Source organism: Cupressus sempervirens, chromosome 2 (genome assembly GCF_028749045.1).
Source record: "Cupressus sempervirens isolate cs-2001-9-10 chromosome 2, ASM2874904v1, whole genome shotgun sequence".
NCBI lineage: Eukaryota > Viridiplantae > Streptophyta > Pinopsida > Cupressales > Cupressaceae > Cupressus > Cupressus sempervirens.
In genome coordinates, this window is record NC_143119.1 from 145,860,175 (window position 1) to 145,875,600 (window position 15,426).

At 35.0% G+C, this 15,426-nt stretch overlaps 1 protein-coding gene across 1 annotated transcript in view; it reads left to right on the forward strand.

Annotated features, from left to right (window-relative positions):
- The first annotated feature begins 1,780 nt into the window (after window positions 1-1,780).
- The window catches only part of LOC149571462 (transcription initiation factor TFIID subunit 6-like), a 94,462-nt gene continuing 80,816 nt past the window's right edge, over window positions 1,781-15,426 (forward strand). The window contains exon 1 of the mRNA XM_089812978.1: window positions 1,781-2,235. The gene's annotated coding sequence lies outside the window, so the exon portion shown is untranslated. The remainder of the gene's footprint in view (window positions 2,236-15,426) is intronic.

The following is a 15,426-nucleotide window of genomic DNA, read 5'->3' on the forward strand; positions in this document are numbered from 1 at the left end:
CTTCTCTAACAAAATTCATCCAATCCAAGGTCCTGATACAAACTGCCTCACACTTCGGCGATCTATTTGCACACTGTGGAACATTGAGCTCTAATACCATTTGATAAAAGACAAATCCACTTATACCCCTAAACGAGGTAATCCAACTTCCAGTAAACAAATACATGGTCAAAAATGAACAAGAGGAACGAGATTCAGATCCAAAGAGACAATATTTCATATATTCCAATCAAGAAGTTTATATCCAACATGCCTAACTATACGACCTTCCGGGTAATGGCCATTACAAAGAAGAATACATCTTTCAAAGAAGAACATATCTCCAAACTCAAATACGAACTTCTATCTCCACGCTACTCCATGCTAAGACTCCTAAGCTAAAATGACTTCTTCATGACTCCCAAAGTGATGCCTAAGACTCTACCCAAGACCCATTTAAATACTTGCTCGGCCATAAGTCGACCTGTTACAAATTGCAAACTAAATAAACCCTTACATTAAATGCATACCAAGCCACAAGTCAACTCACAACAAATATTAAATATCTATCACAAACTTAAATGCAAAGGTTGGCTCCAGCTAGAACCGAACACAAACAACTTGGTCAATGAAGGACCAAGACATGATCGAGCATCGAAATGATCACTAGACTACTCGGCACATGAAAGAACTCAGTCATCAAGGAAACTTGGGTCATACAAGAATTCTAACTTTGTCAACAAAGGAACTCAACATTATCTGCAACTCGGTCAAAACTAGCAACTTGACAAACACTTGAACTTGATGAACATTGGAATAATGTGACTTTGTTGATACCTGAACTCCGTCAAGGCTTCCACTTGACCAACATAGCCACTCGGTAAGTACTGTAACTCGGTAAGTACAACTACTCGACAACCATTGCTTAGAAAGAGTAGGAAAGTTAAGAGACCAAGGATACCCTTGCATCAGACTACCAAAATAAATAGAAAAGACCTCAGATGCTCCTACATCAATTTGACACGGTAAGGCTGGGGTCCAATGAAGGAGGGTTTCCATAAAAGTAGAGCTATGTCCACTGAGATATTTTAGGAATGTTTAAACATTAGTGGTCCCATGAATTTTATATGGTATTTCCTCATAAAAGTTTCACCTCCTATATTCAAGGACTATGTAATTGATGATTTATTTTTTTTAAAAAGAAAGAGCTTTATTTTCTTTCTAAATTTTTAGTTTTGGTAGGATAAATTTTACAAATTTTTGACATATGACAAACATTTCTCCTAAGTTGGTGGGGCTAAACCTAACCACACCCCATTTTCACCCACTCAATTTTAGAAGCTTAATAATGTGGGGCTTTTTTTTGGAGGAAAAATTTATAAATGATCCTTCAACCCTTCAAAAATATTCTTATGAAGACTTCTTCTACCTAAAAAATAAAGCTATAGCCACTTCCACAAGACTCCTTCCTAACCTTGAGTTCTTATGATTTAAAATAAGCTAGAAGAAAAGAGGAAATATCGAAAATACGTTGCTTATTGCCGAAAATGTCATGTGACTCCATGAACTCTTTTCCTTCCTTTAAAAACAATTTACTTAATTTTTTGTTCTCTAAAACTATCATTCAATTAATTAATTCCCATTTCAAATTTCCTATAGCAAAATATATATTTCATTCCTAAAAAAGTTGAGGAGTCATTGGTAGCCAAAATACGCTAAACGTCAATGGGCCCTTGGTCTATTGGTGAAGATGAATGACTTACAAAGAGCCCACTAGGGAAAGTCTCGCTGATGAGGCTAGGATCGTGCCCCGGGTGATTTGGCGTGGATGCCTCTTAGTCCTTGGCTCTAAAGCCGAAGAGGTTTCAGGCAAGCCCGTATCGGGTTACTAAATCTTCAAGTGGTGGAAGTTTCATGCAGACCCGTATCAGATTCCTAAATCTAAATCTTCAAGTGGTGGCCTTTGCTGGTTGGTAGCTTGCAGGCCTCGGGGTGTCTTGCTGCATTTTACTCTCCTTCCTGGTCGTATTTGTTTTGGGGAGTCCTATGAAAGATGGACGTGGTCTTTGAAGGACGCCCGAGCTTGTGAAGTGGACGCATATTGCACCTCTGAGATGGTTTTGGGCCGGTTTTTGCATGACATAGAATTTATATGCTTCAGAGTGGGTGTTTTTTGAGTGCCGCTATTTCATCTTCAGACTATCAAATGTAATCTCCGCGTATCAATAGAATCATTTCAGAAACTCTTTTGTCAAGGTCAGTTCTTGTATTACAATTCAATCAATATGTGTGCTCTCGTAATATTCTGATGCAATTAAACACTTTCATTAATCAATGCAAAACTGAAACCAAAATCTTCCTCAGACAAGTGAGGAAAGGGGGTCCATCTAGCAAGGATTCTTACTGATTATGATAATTTTGCTTCATTATTTGAAAGTTTTGAGTCATTCATGTTTTTGTTCAAAGCCTCACAAACCCTAGACGATGTTGTCAGGAAGACACAGTAAAAAGGTGAATTGCAGTCCAAGAAGGTTCTAAGCAAAACATAGGACAGTCAATGACAAGTAAAAAAGAGGATACAGTCATATGAATGTTGAAAGGGGAAGAAATGAAAATTAAAGCCCTTCATGAAGAGAACAAGCATAAAGAGAGAAGAGAAATGATAGTCAGAGGCAAATAATGAACAATGGAGTGGTTTGTGAGTTATATGGAGAGCAAGATTGACAAAAATCTTGCCAAAGGGAAGAACAGTGAACAAGGATAAATAACGGAGGTTGCTGATTGCCAGCACAAATGATAGATGACAAGAATTAAAGGAGAGTTATAAGGATGTTCTTAGTAGTCATGCGAGTGTCGTAAGTGCTCTACAGACCTAAGTTAACAGTACACGAGTCTAACTGTGATGACCCTTTTTGTGAGATACAATTTTAAATTCAAATAATAAATATAAAAATAATTAAATTAATGGATTACAATATAATATATCTTAACAGATAATCAATCATGATATTGTGAGTGTATGCGGGTACATCCTTTATCAAGGAGAGAACGTAGCTTGAAGACATTTGGTAGTGACCAGAGAATCAAGTTTAGTCAAACAATTAATCGAGTGATAGATGTTAATAGCAATTTCAAACATGACTTTCAATTTGAACAAAAGAGGGATATTGACAATCCAACAGGATTAAGATATATTCCTGAGTATAGGAATTAATAGCCCAAGCAGTGAATAAAAGAGGGATATCAATCATAAGTTATAATAAGGCAATTTCATATTTATCTTTTCATCTATGAAAGTATCGCATAAGGCATATGAAGATATTTTCGTTGTATTTACCTGCACTAGGATCTTCGCTATTCAACTTGACTATGAGACTTTATGATAATTGTTGTCTTAGTTAAGAGGCAACGTTATTTCTATTGCTGCACGTTGAAAATTTAGATTTAATATTGAGATAATAATAATAAAGTTCAGATTAGTAATTGCTCGAAGTGTTTGCTGTAAACATTGGGGGAGCCTCTTATGCGTGCTGACAACCGAATTACAGAGAGAGTTAATAAGAGCCATGTCTCTTCAATTGAAAGGCACTTATACTTGATTGCCCACTATATAGTGAGGATGACTTTCACTCTCAGGGGGAAAAAAAAAAAAAGGATGATAAAATTAGATTATAAATTATATCATGCGTTCACACGATGAAAGATTGAGAAATCATAAATATATTAATGTACTCCTCAAGGAAGATTAGGGAAATAAAAAGAATAAGAAAGAAATTTAAAAAGAAGAGAATCAGATATCTTCAGACCATCAACGGAGAATCATTATGAATATTCTTTAAGAAGAAATATGAAAGAGATTGAGTCTCTTATGCTGCCCTGTATAACAGCAAGGTTGTAGCATATCTGAATTGGATATGTATCTATCCTATAAAAGATAAAGGGTCATTATGTGGTCATATAGGTTAATGCTGTAGCTTCAGTCGGATTGATTTAACCATGTGATACATTGTTATGATTACTAGTTAATCATTCCGATTAGTAATCATGAGACAATATATATATATAATAATTACTAATCATAAACAATGAAACAGTATGTGTTAATGAATAGACATGTCTCATAAAGGGACATGTCTTTCCTTGTCTCATCCACAATATAAATACAAGAGATATGGCTGCCTTTGGAAGACACAGAAATCACTGGCAGTGCTATTACATTTGCACGATAATATCTTAACGTGGTATCAGAGCAGGATCGTTTCCTCTGCCTGTGATGAGGAAAGAATATAAAAAGTGGGCCTAAGAAGACTACAAGCGTCTGAAATTAGGCACGCCAAATTAATTTGGTATGCATATGACTTGGCATTGCTGTCAGTTATTACTCTTTACATTTGAATCTGCTGCATTGAATTATTTGCACTACATATCATTTATGACAAGGGAGTGGAAGCAACAATTTTGGCTAATGTTTGATAATATTATTTGGCCAAAACTTATATTATAGTTGTTAGCTGGACCTGTTTCTTTTTGGGCAGCCTTGAATAAAGTCAATATTTACCAAGATCAATGATCAAGCTTTCCTGGAGGAAGACCAAAACAACAGCAGATGACACAATCACAGCAGCTCTCTTATTTTATTTTGCATGATATTAAATCGCCGATGAAGAGAGAAATCATTAATCCTTGTTGCAAAGAGTTAATGAAGTGGCATGAAGGGCGTTACAAAGGCTCGACACCGCCAACACAATAAAAATCCAAAATAATAACATGCAACCACAATTGATAAAATGCCTATTGATGACATTAGAGGAGAAAGCGATGGCAGGTCCAAAGAAATTAGGGCGAAGATAAATAACTGAAATCATCATCAGCAATAGCTGCCACATAGGACAGTAGAATGACTAGGATTCAATAAAAGTTCGATGCCAAGAAAATAGATATCAATATGCATCCAAAATGACACATGATAAAACGAATAAGACCGAGGAACATTGATTTCATGACTGCCACTCAATAAACATATCACACGCTGCAATGGCAGTGATAGAAAGAAGCAGCAGCTCCCAATCAATTGCAAGATTCTTATACAGAGGATAGCAACAGAATAAATTATATAACCAGACCATCAGTGCAGATAAGTCTAAGGCACTTTAGCACAGTGCATATATATATATAAAAGAGGCCAATTCAAGTCATTTTCACATACAAGCAAAGCAATCTTATCTCTGCCTGTAGCAGCGAACTACATCCCCATCAGCAATATTTTATTTTTGTCAGAGGAAGGCAGAAAATTTATCTCCTTAATGTTAAATATTAACCTGATAATCATACTGGTCAAAGAAGTGCAGACCGCACCTTAGTCTTCTCCCATTACATCATATGATAGCCTATATATACACTAGACTTGGCAACAAAATGGGCGGCGATCCTTGGCATAAATTATATCTTGTACAAACTATAACAATTTGTTATGTTAGTTAAACATTTGATAAATTCCTTTAGGTGTCAATTTCTTCAAGCAGTGTTTGGGCCAACCTAGAGAGGGTCATGTCCCTTTAAGGGACATGCCCTTTGGTCTTGATAGAAAGGGTAGGTTTTATTGTAGTTTGAGAACACACAACAAACACGAGTCTGCTCCTTAAAGCAATGATACCTATACGAATTCATTGCATATATAAAACAAATTCAGATCAGAGTTAAAGGTGATAAATCCTCCTACCTTCAGAATTATAAGAAGATCATATTCAACACTTAAAGGATATTATAGAAGTTTGAGTTTTAGAACAGAATTTGCAGAAACTTTACATAGTATCTGAGCTTTGGTAGTTGAACCTAGGCTCTGCAAATTAAGTAATCAGACCTTATATATATATCTAGCATCATTCTCCTACCTTCAATAGCATACACAATTAGACCCGAGGATAGGTTTGATGGGAAAGAACACTTTGATGCTTAGAAATTCAAAATCATATTGATTCTTGAAGAAAATGATGTAAAACAATTTGTTGATTCAACATCTAAACAACCTCCAGTCGAACCTCATAAATCTATCTGGAGTAAAGGAAATAGGAAAGCCATTCAGATCATATTAGATGGAGTGAAAAATGATCTCGCACTTATGTTAACAAAACATCAAATAGCATTTGCTATGATGAATGCACTACTAAATGCATATGAGGTTAACAATGCAACCAAAGTTCTAGCACTAAAAAGGCAACTAAATTACATACAAATAAAGAAGGGAGAATCAATGAATTCTTACTTCCTAAGGGTTGCCAACCTAAGAGATGAACTTGCAAGTATAGGAACCATCATTAGTGACATAGAACTAATGGCTATAGACGGATTACCGGATTCATGGGAAACTTTCGCTCAAAAAGTAAGTGCCAGAGATAAACTTCCTGACGTAAATAGACTTAAGGGAGATTGTCTTCAAGAAGAATCCATAAAAGTAAAGAAAGGAGGGAAATTGAAAACGGAAGATGAAGAACTTCATGTTCTTAATACAAACTCCTATAAAGGCAAGAAGAAGCATTTCAAGAAGAAAAGAGGTAATCAAAAGAATGACAAATCTAAGAAAGATCTATTCAAAATAAAGTGCTTCATATGTGAAAAGTTTGGATGCTATAGATCTAATTGCCCTGAGAATTCTAAGCAAGTGAACTGTACAAATGTTACTAGGGAAGAAGATAACTATGATCGTAAAAATCGTGTATTGTATTTGTCACTATCAAATGAAGTCTCAAGTAAAGCATGGGTGATTGATAGTGGATCATCTAGACATATTATAGGATACAAAGAAGCACTAAACTCTATATCAGAAAAAATTAATGGCCAAGTCACTATAGGTGATAATTCAACACATTTCGTCGAAGCAATTGGAAATTGCACCTTGAAACTAAAATCAGAAAATTCTCTTCTTCTCAAAGGAGTACTCTATGTACTAGGAATAAAAAGAAATCTAATCTCAGTTAAAACACTTGAAGATGATGGACATAATGTTGCATTCATGGATGGTAAAGTAATAACCTGGGCTAAGAACTCCTCAATTAAGAAAGCGAAGTTGATTGGTTAGAGAAAAGGGTATTTATATGAATTAAATTCAGAACCTAGTCGACTTATTCAAGCCTTAATTCATGAAGTTGCAAACATAAATGAAATATGACACATAAGGTTAGGACATCTAAATTTCAAAACCTTATCAACTATGGAGGAGATGGTTACTGGTTTACTTAAACTAAATAAAGACCACTCAAGCATATGCAAAGGGTGTGCTCTAGGTAAGAACACTAAAAGTCCATTTCATGATAGTGCTAGAAAAACCAGCAATGTTTTGGAATAATCCATTCAGATTTATGTGGACCTATGTCTGTTCCTTCTCTTGGAGGATTTTGGTACTATATTTTGTTCATAGATGACTTCTCTAGGAAAACATGGATTTACTTCTTAAAGTGCAAAGAATCAGAAGAAATCCTAAAGAGATTTAAAGAATTTAAAACATAACTGAAAACTTATTAGGACATAAAATTAAAACTTTTAGAACTGATAATGGAGGGGAATACACCTCAGATTTGTTTAAAAGGTTTTGTAAAAAAAACAGGAATTAAGAGGGAGTATATCGTTCCTTATAACCCAGAACAAAACGGGGTAGCAGAAAGGAAGAATAGAACAATTATAGAAGCTGCTAGAGCTAATATTTAATCAAAATCTAGAATATTATCTTTGGGCAGAAACCTCTTGTACAGATGTCTATATTCAAAAAAAGCTCTCACTCCTACCTTAGAGATAAAAGTTTTGAAGAAGTCTTTACTAAGGTTAAACCCAATATAAGTCATCTTAGAATTTTTGGGTGCCCTGTACGTATCCATGTTCCAAAAGAAAAGAGAACTAAGTTAGAACCCTTCGGGAGGAAAGGTACTTTTGTAGGGTATAGTGAAACATCTAAAGCATATAGAATTTTCATACTTGGACAGAAAAATATTGATCTTAGTAGGGATGTAATTTTTGAAGAAGATCTAGCATTCAAAAGAGCCCTAAGTTCTAAAGAACTCTCTCCTTTACCTAGTTTTGAAAGAAATATTGAGTTTGAATCTTAGAAGGAGAACATGGAAGAAATTGAAGATGAAATTCAAAACCTTAATCTTGGAGAAACTCAAAGTTCAAAAAAAAGACCACTTTGGGCCATTAAAACAGTCGAGGAAGCACAAGACTTTGTTGCACCTTCTGGAACAGTCAGAGAAAGCAAAAGACCTATAAGATTTTTTAGTCATTCAACAAACATGAATGATTTGTCCAAATGAGAACCAACCAATACTTCAGATGCTATTAAACATATAGTTTGGAAAGAAGCTATGGCAGAAGAATACCAATCTATTATGAAGAATGATGTTTGGGAAATTGTTCTAAGACTTAAAGGAAAATCTATTGTTTCTTCCAAGTGGATATTTAAAATAAAGCATGCTGCTGACGGTAGCATTGAGAAATATAAAGCCAGATTTGTAGCCAGAGGATTCTCTCAGAAAGAAGGGATTGATTATGAAAAAACTTTTGCTTCTGTTGCCAGATACACCTCTGTAAGAGCTGTCCTAGCCATTGCAGCATCGGAGGGATGGAAAGTACATCAGATGGATGTAAAAACAACATTTCTAAATGGAAACATTACAAAAGAGAAAAAAGGATGTAAAAACAACATTTCTAAATGGAAAAATTACAAAAGAAGTACATTTGGAGCAACTTGAAGGATTTGAAATTCATGATCCTAACGTTTTTGTTTGCAGGCTCAAGAAAGCCTTTTATGGGCTTAAGCAGGCTCCAAGGGCTTGGTATGAAAGAATTGATAAGTATCTCACCGGCTTAGGATTCTCTAGAAATGAAGCTGATCCAAATTTATATTATAAAAGGGATAAAGATGATATGGTAATTCTGATACTATATGTTGATGATTTACTAATAATAGGTGATGATCATCTCATAGATCAATGCAAGAAAGATCTAATTAGAGAATTCAAGATGAAAGCCTTGGGACTCTTTCATTACTTCCTAGGACTGGAAGTATGGCAGAATTTTGTCAGCATTATACTTAATCAAGGAAAGTATACATCAGATATTTTGAAGAAATTTGGAATGTGGAATTTCAAGTCTATGTCTTCTCCAATGGAGACTAATCTACATAAACTTAAAGAAGCAGTAGCAGAATCACCTTCAATAGATTCTACTCTCTACAGACAGATGATTGGGTCCCTTATGTACTTGGTAAATACAAGACCTAATATTTGCTACGTTGTTAATGCCTTAAGTCAGTTTATGTGTGAGCCAAAGGAGATTCGCCTAGTTGCAGTAAAACACATTATGAGATACTTACAAGGCACTCTTACTCTTGGGCTCAAATATGAGAAAGTTGACTTAGATCTACACGGATTCACTTACTCAGACTAGAGTGGAAGTGACAAAAAAAAGTACTTCAGGATGTTGTTTCAGTTTAGGATCAACAATGATATCTTGGATATGCAGAAAACAATTTTCAGTAGCACAAAGCTCTAGAGAAGCCGAATACATTGCAGTAGCTATGGCCTCTCGATAAGCAGTTTGGCTAAGGAAGATACTTGTGGGATTATTTGGACAAGCCATGAATCCCACAATTATTCATTGCGATAATCAGAGTTCCATCAAGTTTTCGATGAATCCAGTTTTTCATGACAGGTCTAAGCATATTATGTAAGAGTTATGGTAGACAAGAATATTGTAAAATTAGAATACATTTGCACTGCAGATCAGATAACAGACATTCTCACCAAACCTCTATCTAGAGTGAAGATAGATCGCTTCAGGAAAAGACTTGGTATGGTTGAATTCTAATTCATTTGTATTCTTTAAATTATTAATAAAATAATTTTATTTGTCCGGCTATTGACTGTTATGGGCTCCACCATTTGTATTCATTATTTAAGAGGTGACGATCTCTAAGGTAATGAATACTTGTATTAAAGACATTATGAGAGATGACGATCCCTCAAATAATATATTGAACAGTATAAAACTACTGTTAGATCTAAGTGAGTTCAAGATCACTTGTGACATAAGCATTTTCATGTCTATGAATCACAACTTGGATAAAGGAAAAATTTATTCTTTAGACTTTATCCTGTGTTCTGGTAGATCTTAACTCAAGATCAAGTTGTGATATAGGATTGCCAGTTCTTATGAATCACAACCTGGATAGATGAATAACTTAATCATTCTTCAGATTTTATTCTTTGTATTCCATTACATGCAATACTGACATCACTAGTATAAAATGATAAGTCATATCACAAGATGGTTATATGACTCAGTATCATATGTTACATGACACCATTTTTCTTAGAAGATTCAGATAGATATAGAATCTCAATCTATGCTTATTCATCGCAATTGATGATGCTAGATATATTATCTCTCAGTATGATTATCAAGTTAAGGGGCAGTGTTAAATATTAACCTAATAATCATACTGGTCTGAGAAGTGCAGACCACACCTTAGTCTTCTCCCATTATATCATATGATAGCTTATAAATACACTAGACTTGGCAATAAAATGGGTGGCGATCCTTGGCATAAATTATATCTTGTACTAACTATAACAATTTGTTATATTAGTTGAACATTTGATAATTTCCTTTAGGCACTTATTTCTTCAAGTAGTGTTTGGGCTGACCTAGAGAGCGTCATGTCCCTTTAAGGGACATGCCCTTTGGTCTTGATATAAAGGGTAGGTTTCATTGTAGTTTGAGGACACACAATAAACACAAGTCTGCTCCCTCAAGCAATAATACCTATATGAATTTATTGCAGATATAAAACAAATTCAGATAAGAGTTAAAGGTGATAACTCCTCCTACCTTCAGAATTATAAGAAGATCATATTCAGCACTTAAAGGATATTATAGAAGTCTGAGTTTTAGAACAGAATTTGCAGAAACTTTACACTTAATTGGACTGGAAACTGTTTCAAGGTGCTGGAGTGATATACAGATTAGTGGATCAATAATTAGGAGTGGGATAGAATCTTTTGAGAGGCTATAATTCTGGGGGAGGAAGGCAGATTTCCTTCAATGAATCAGATTTGAAAGGTGGGGGAAATGCTAGACATTGTGTGAAAGAGAAAAATCTGAAATTTTTTCAAATGAATTTCAATTCCCATTGGAACTATCCTTAGAGGGGAGATGTCAGAGAAGAGACACCATCAAGGATGTGTAGGGATGTTCTTCTAGAAAAAGAAGATTGGTACATTAGGCATGATACCAAATATTGTGCAAAACTCAATCTTATGATAGTAGTAAAAAAAGTTTTGATCTAGGATTCATTAGACATTTGATGATCATGCTAGATAAACTGAGGCTCTTGAAGTGAATACCTATGATGTTTGAGATTATGGTATCCTTCTATATCAAGAGGGAGCCTGTCATTTCATTAGAGACAACCTTGGACAAAGAAGTCAGGAGGTTAATACATTTACTTAGGAGAACCACATTATCTTAATATCTGATGTTGCCAAGCCAAAGGATAAATTCACAGTTTAGTGCATTCACTCATGTTATTATGAATCAAGGTACACTTTTGTAATAGAAGGAGCTGATAGAGGATATGTTTTAATCAACTTTTAGGGATCTTGATCATATTTATTCAGAGGGAGTAGACCATGTCGAGATGGATTCTCTAGTGATCAAGAAACTATAGCAGTCAAAGGACTATGATTCATGAGATGAAGTTTCACATGTGAAAATTGAAAGACCTTTATGCAAATGCCTAAACCATAGATGAATACCTGAAATACTATTCATTTCAAGTACATTATCACTGAAGATCTGGCAATCGATATTTTCTCCAAGTCTTTTGCCAAAGTGAAGTTTGTACATTATTGAAGACAAGCTTGAAGTAATGGATTAAAGCCTTTAGTGAGAGGGAGCCTCAACATCTGTGATTACTTGAGATGTACTATAATGCATCCTTCTTTGTAAGAGAGAAGTTTGAGCCGAAAGCCTTTGTTCCACCCTTTGGAAATGTTCATGGTGGATGTCATGTGAGTTACTACATGACTTTGTGGAAACATCATGGAAGGTGACAATCTTTCATTGATGTTTGTTTATGGTTACTCTAGGAAGGTGACAATCTTACAATAGTCTAACCTTTTGATCATGATGGATGCCATATGGTTGATATCTAAGTAGATCATGATAGATTATATCTTGTAAATCAATATCAACTAAGAGATAGATGTTGTTACATAGATATCTATGAGTTGTATTGTATAAATATATGATGGTGGATTTAATATCTGTGGACAAGCCATGATTTTGATGTCTCTGTGGTAAGTATCGCATGGTGATACGAGTGCATATACCTTATGGACATATTGAGTACTTGGTGAATATCATGAGACTTGATATTCATAGGCCATTACTCTGAGTACACAAATATCACGAGACTTGATATTTGTAGGCTATTACTCCTGATATCATTATGGTGGTTATCTCCAAATCAAGATATCTATGGAAATGTAATTGAATCTGATAGTATAGATCTCATAGATAACTTTTAAAGTTGTAATGAGATATGACATGGTGTACACTATGAGACAGTATTGGAGACACCATGTGCAAATATTTTCTTGGTAGGCATCATGAGACTTAATGCTAGTGCACATACCAAGAAAATATAAGTATGATGAATATCATATGGTTCATATTCCTTGTTGAATCATGCTTCTAATGTGTAATAACCCTTAACCGGTTATACCTTTAACAAACTTCAATTTCCTCTACTGATCAATAGTCCATGGATATTAAGTCTCATGATATCCATCATAATAGATTCTCATATATATAACCTCAGTGTGATATCCACCATTGTTGTGCGGACGTCAGCTTACAATGATGTTAAGATGTACAAGTATTCATCATTGAGAGATCATCACCTCTTAATGATGTTTACAGGGGCCCATTAACCAATGAAGTCATGGACTCATACACATGTCATCCACCGTGAAGCATATTAGAGGATGGATCCACCATGGCTCATCCCTGAGGGTGGAACAAGAGTTTTCACCTCAAACTTCTCTTTTACAAAGAAGGATGCATTAAAGTACATCTTAGGTAATTACTGATGGTGAGGCTTCCTTTCAGTACAAGCTCTGATCCATAACTCCAAGCTTGTTTTCAATAATGTACAAACTTTACTTTGGTAGAAGGCTTGGAGAAAATATCGGTTGTCAGATCTTCAGTGATAATATACTTTAAATGAATAACATTACAAGTATCCATCTACGTTTTAGGCCTTCGCATAAAGGCCTTTCAGTCTACACACATAGAACTTCATCTCATGAATCATAGTTTGCTGGATGCTACAGTTTCCTGATCACTAGAGAATCCATCTCAACATGGTCTACTCCCTCTAAATCAATTTGACCAAGATTCTCAGAAGTCAATTGAAGCATATCCTCTATTTACTCCCCCTATCATGGAAGCATACTTTAATTTATAGTAAAATGAGTGAATGTACTAAATTGTGGATTTGTCCTCAGGCTTGGCAACACGAGGCATTCAAGATAATGTGGTTCCCTTCTGAAGCTTCAAGTACATGCATCAACCTCCTGACCTCTTTGTCCAAGGTTGCTTCTAATGAAATGTCAGACTCCCTCTTGTTATAGAAAGATGCTCATAATCTCAATCATAAAAGATATTTTTATCCAATAGCCTCACCTTATCTAGCATGATTAACATATGACTAAGGAATCCTAGATCCAAAATCACTTTGGACATATTGTAATAAGATTGAGTCCTTCACAATATTTTGGTAGCATGCCTAATGTATCATTTGTCTTTTCTTGCAAGAACATCCTCGTTGACAATGGAAAAAATAAGGCAAATAGCTTGTTGTGAGGTTTTTCACACCATCACCCCAAAACTTTGGGGACCCCCACTTTTTTGGGTAGGCCTTGGTAATTTTTGCGGGTGTTGTAAGTCTTTCTTTTCCTTAGTGAATTTTTGGAGTTGTCCAAAAGTTTTAAATTGGTAATTTTACACCTTGGACGTCTTGGTCTCTAGGATGGATTCGATTTATTTTCACCTAGTGCTAAACCTGATTTTTTGGAACATGTAATTTTGTCTTTAGGCCAAACAGAATTCAACACCAACACAATGGTTAAAATAATATTTGGTAGGACAAATTTGCAAATTTTGGACTTAGATTTTTGAAAATTTGATATAATTGTATAAGCTTGAACATTTTCAAAATGAATTTGTGGACTTAGTTGTTTTGGAAATCTAAAAAAAACTTTGATGGTGAAAAGATTTTTTTTTGATGGTGAAATTGAATTTTGAATGAAATTGAATTGCCAAATAAGGATTTATTTTAATTGTAAATTGAAATTGTATAGCAAAAAATTGAAATTGGATTGAAGTGCAAAATTTGATTAAGTTGATATTAAATTGCCTAGAGGGGGATTTCGAAATTTTACAAGGAAGTGAAATTGAAATTAAAATCATATTTTTGGGTTGAGCATTTGTTATTTGGAAATTTAATTTGGCCCCCTTTGTTTGTTAAATTCAATGTATTTTAAGGACTAAGAGGTGTCAAATTCAAGATAAATTATTGGGTCCACAATGGGGAAGGTTTAAATCTATATTAGAGGCCTACATGATTTTTAAAAAAAAAATTCAATATCAGGGCCTATGGTAATTTTGGATTTGGCTAATTTAAACCCCTTTATATAATTTTATTTGCCTCCAATGCGGGTAGGCCCTATTCAAGGAGGCAAAAGTTTGGTATAAGAAGAGGCTCCTCCTCTTCATTTCTCATTCCAACTTCTTCCATTTTGGAGCAATGAATTTGTTTGGAAGGGTATCATGGTTGATTGTGAGGTTTTTGCCAGCATTTTTCCTCCTTGTGGGTAGTGACTTTCTTCATTTGAGGGGCATTTTTTTGTGAGGAGCAGATTTATTTTCTGCCCTAGCTAGGTGAATTTTGGAGGCAGCAATTCTGATTTTTTAGGGAGGAATTTTCTGCCCTAATTGGCCGACATTTGCAGTATGACAGAGTTTTAAAGTGCAGACCTGAATTTGCAGTAGAGTTGCAATTTTGAGGGTAGAATTTTGGAGGCTAGCGATTTTTGCTTGGGGGGATTGCGATTTCTTCCTAGGACAATGATTTTCTGCCCTAGTTGGGCAATTTTGAAGTTTTGAAATTGGTTAAAGGGTAGCAAGGTTGTCATGGAAAGTCTGATTTTTGTAGAGCTGGGCGAATTCCACAAGGGGGCAGAATCTGCATGAGATCTGATTTTGCATATTGGAGAATTTTCAAGAGAGACAAGGTTGGTGAATTCTGATTTTCGCTAGAGATTCATTATTTGCAAGGAGGACTGAATTTTCTGAGATCAGATCTGAACTTGAAGAGGCTCGATTGTTGGTAGA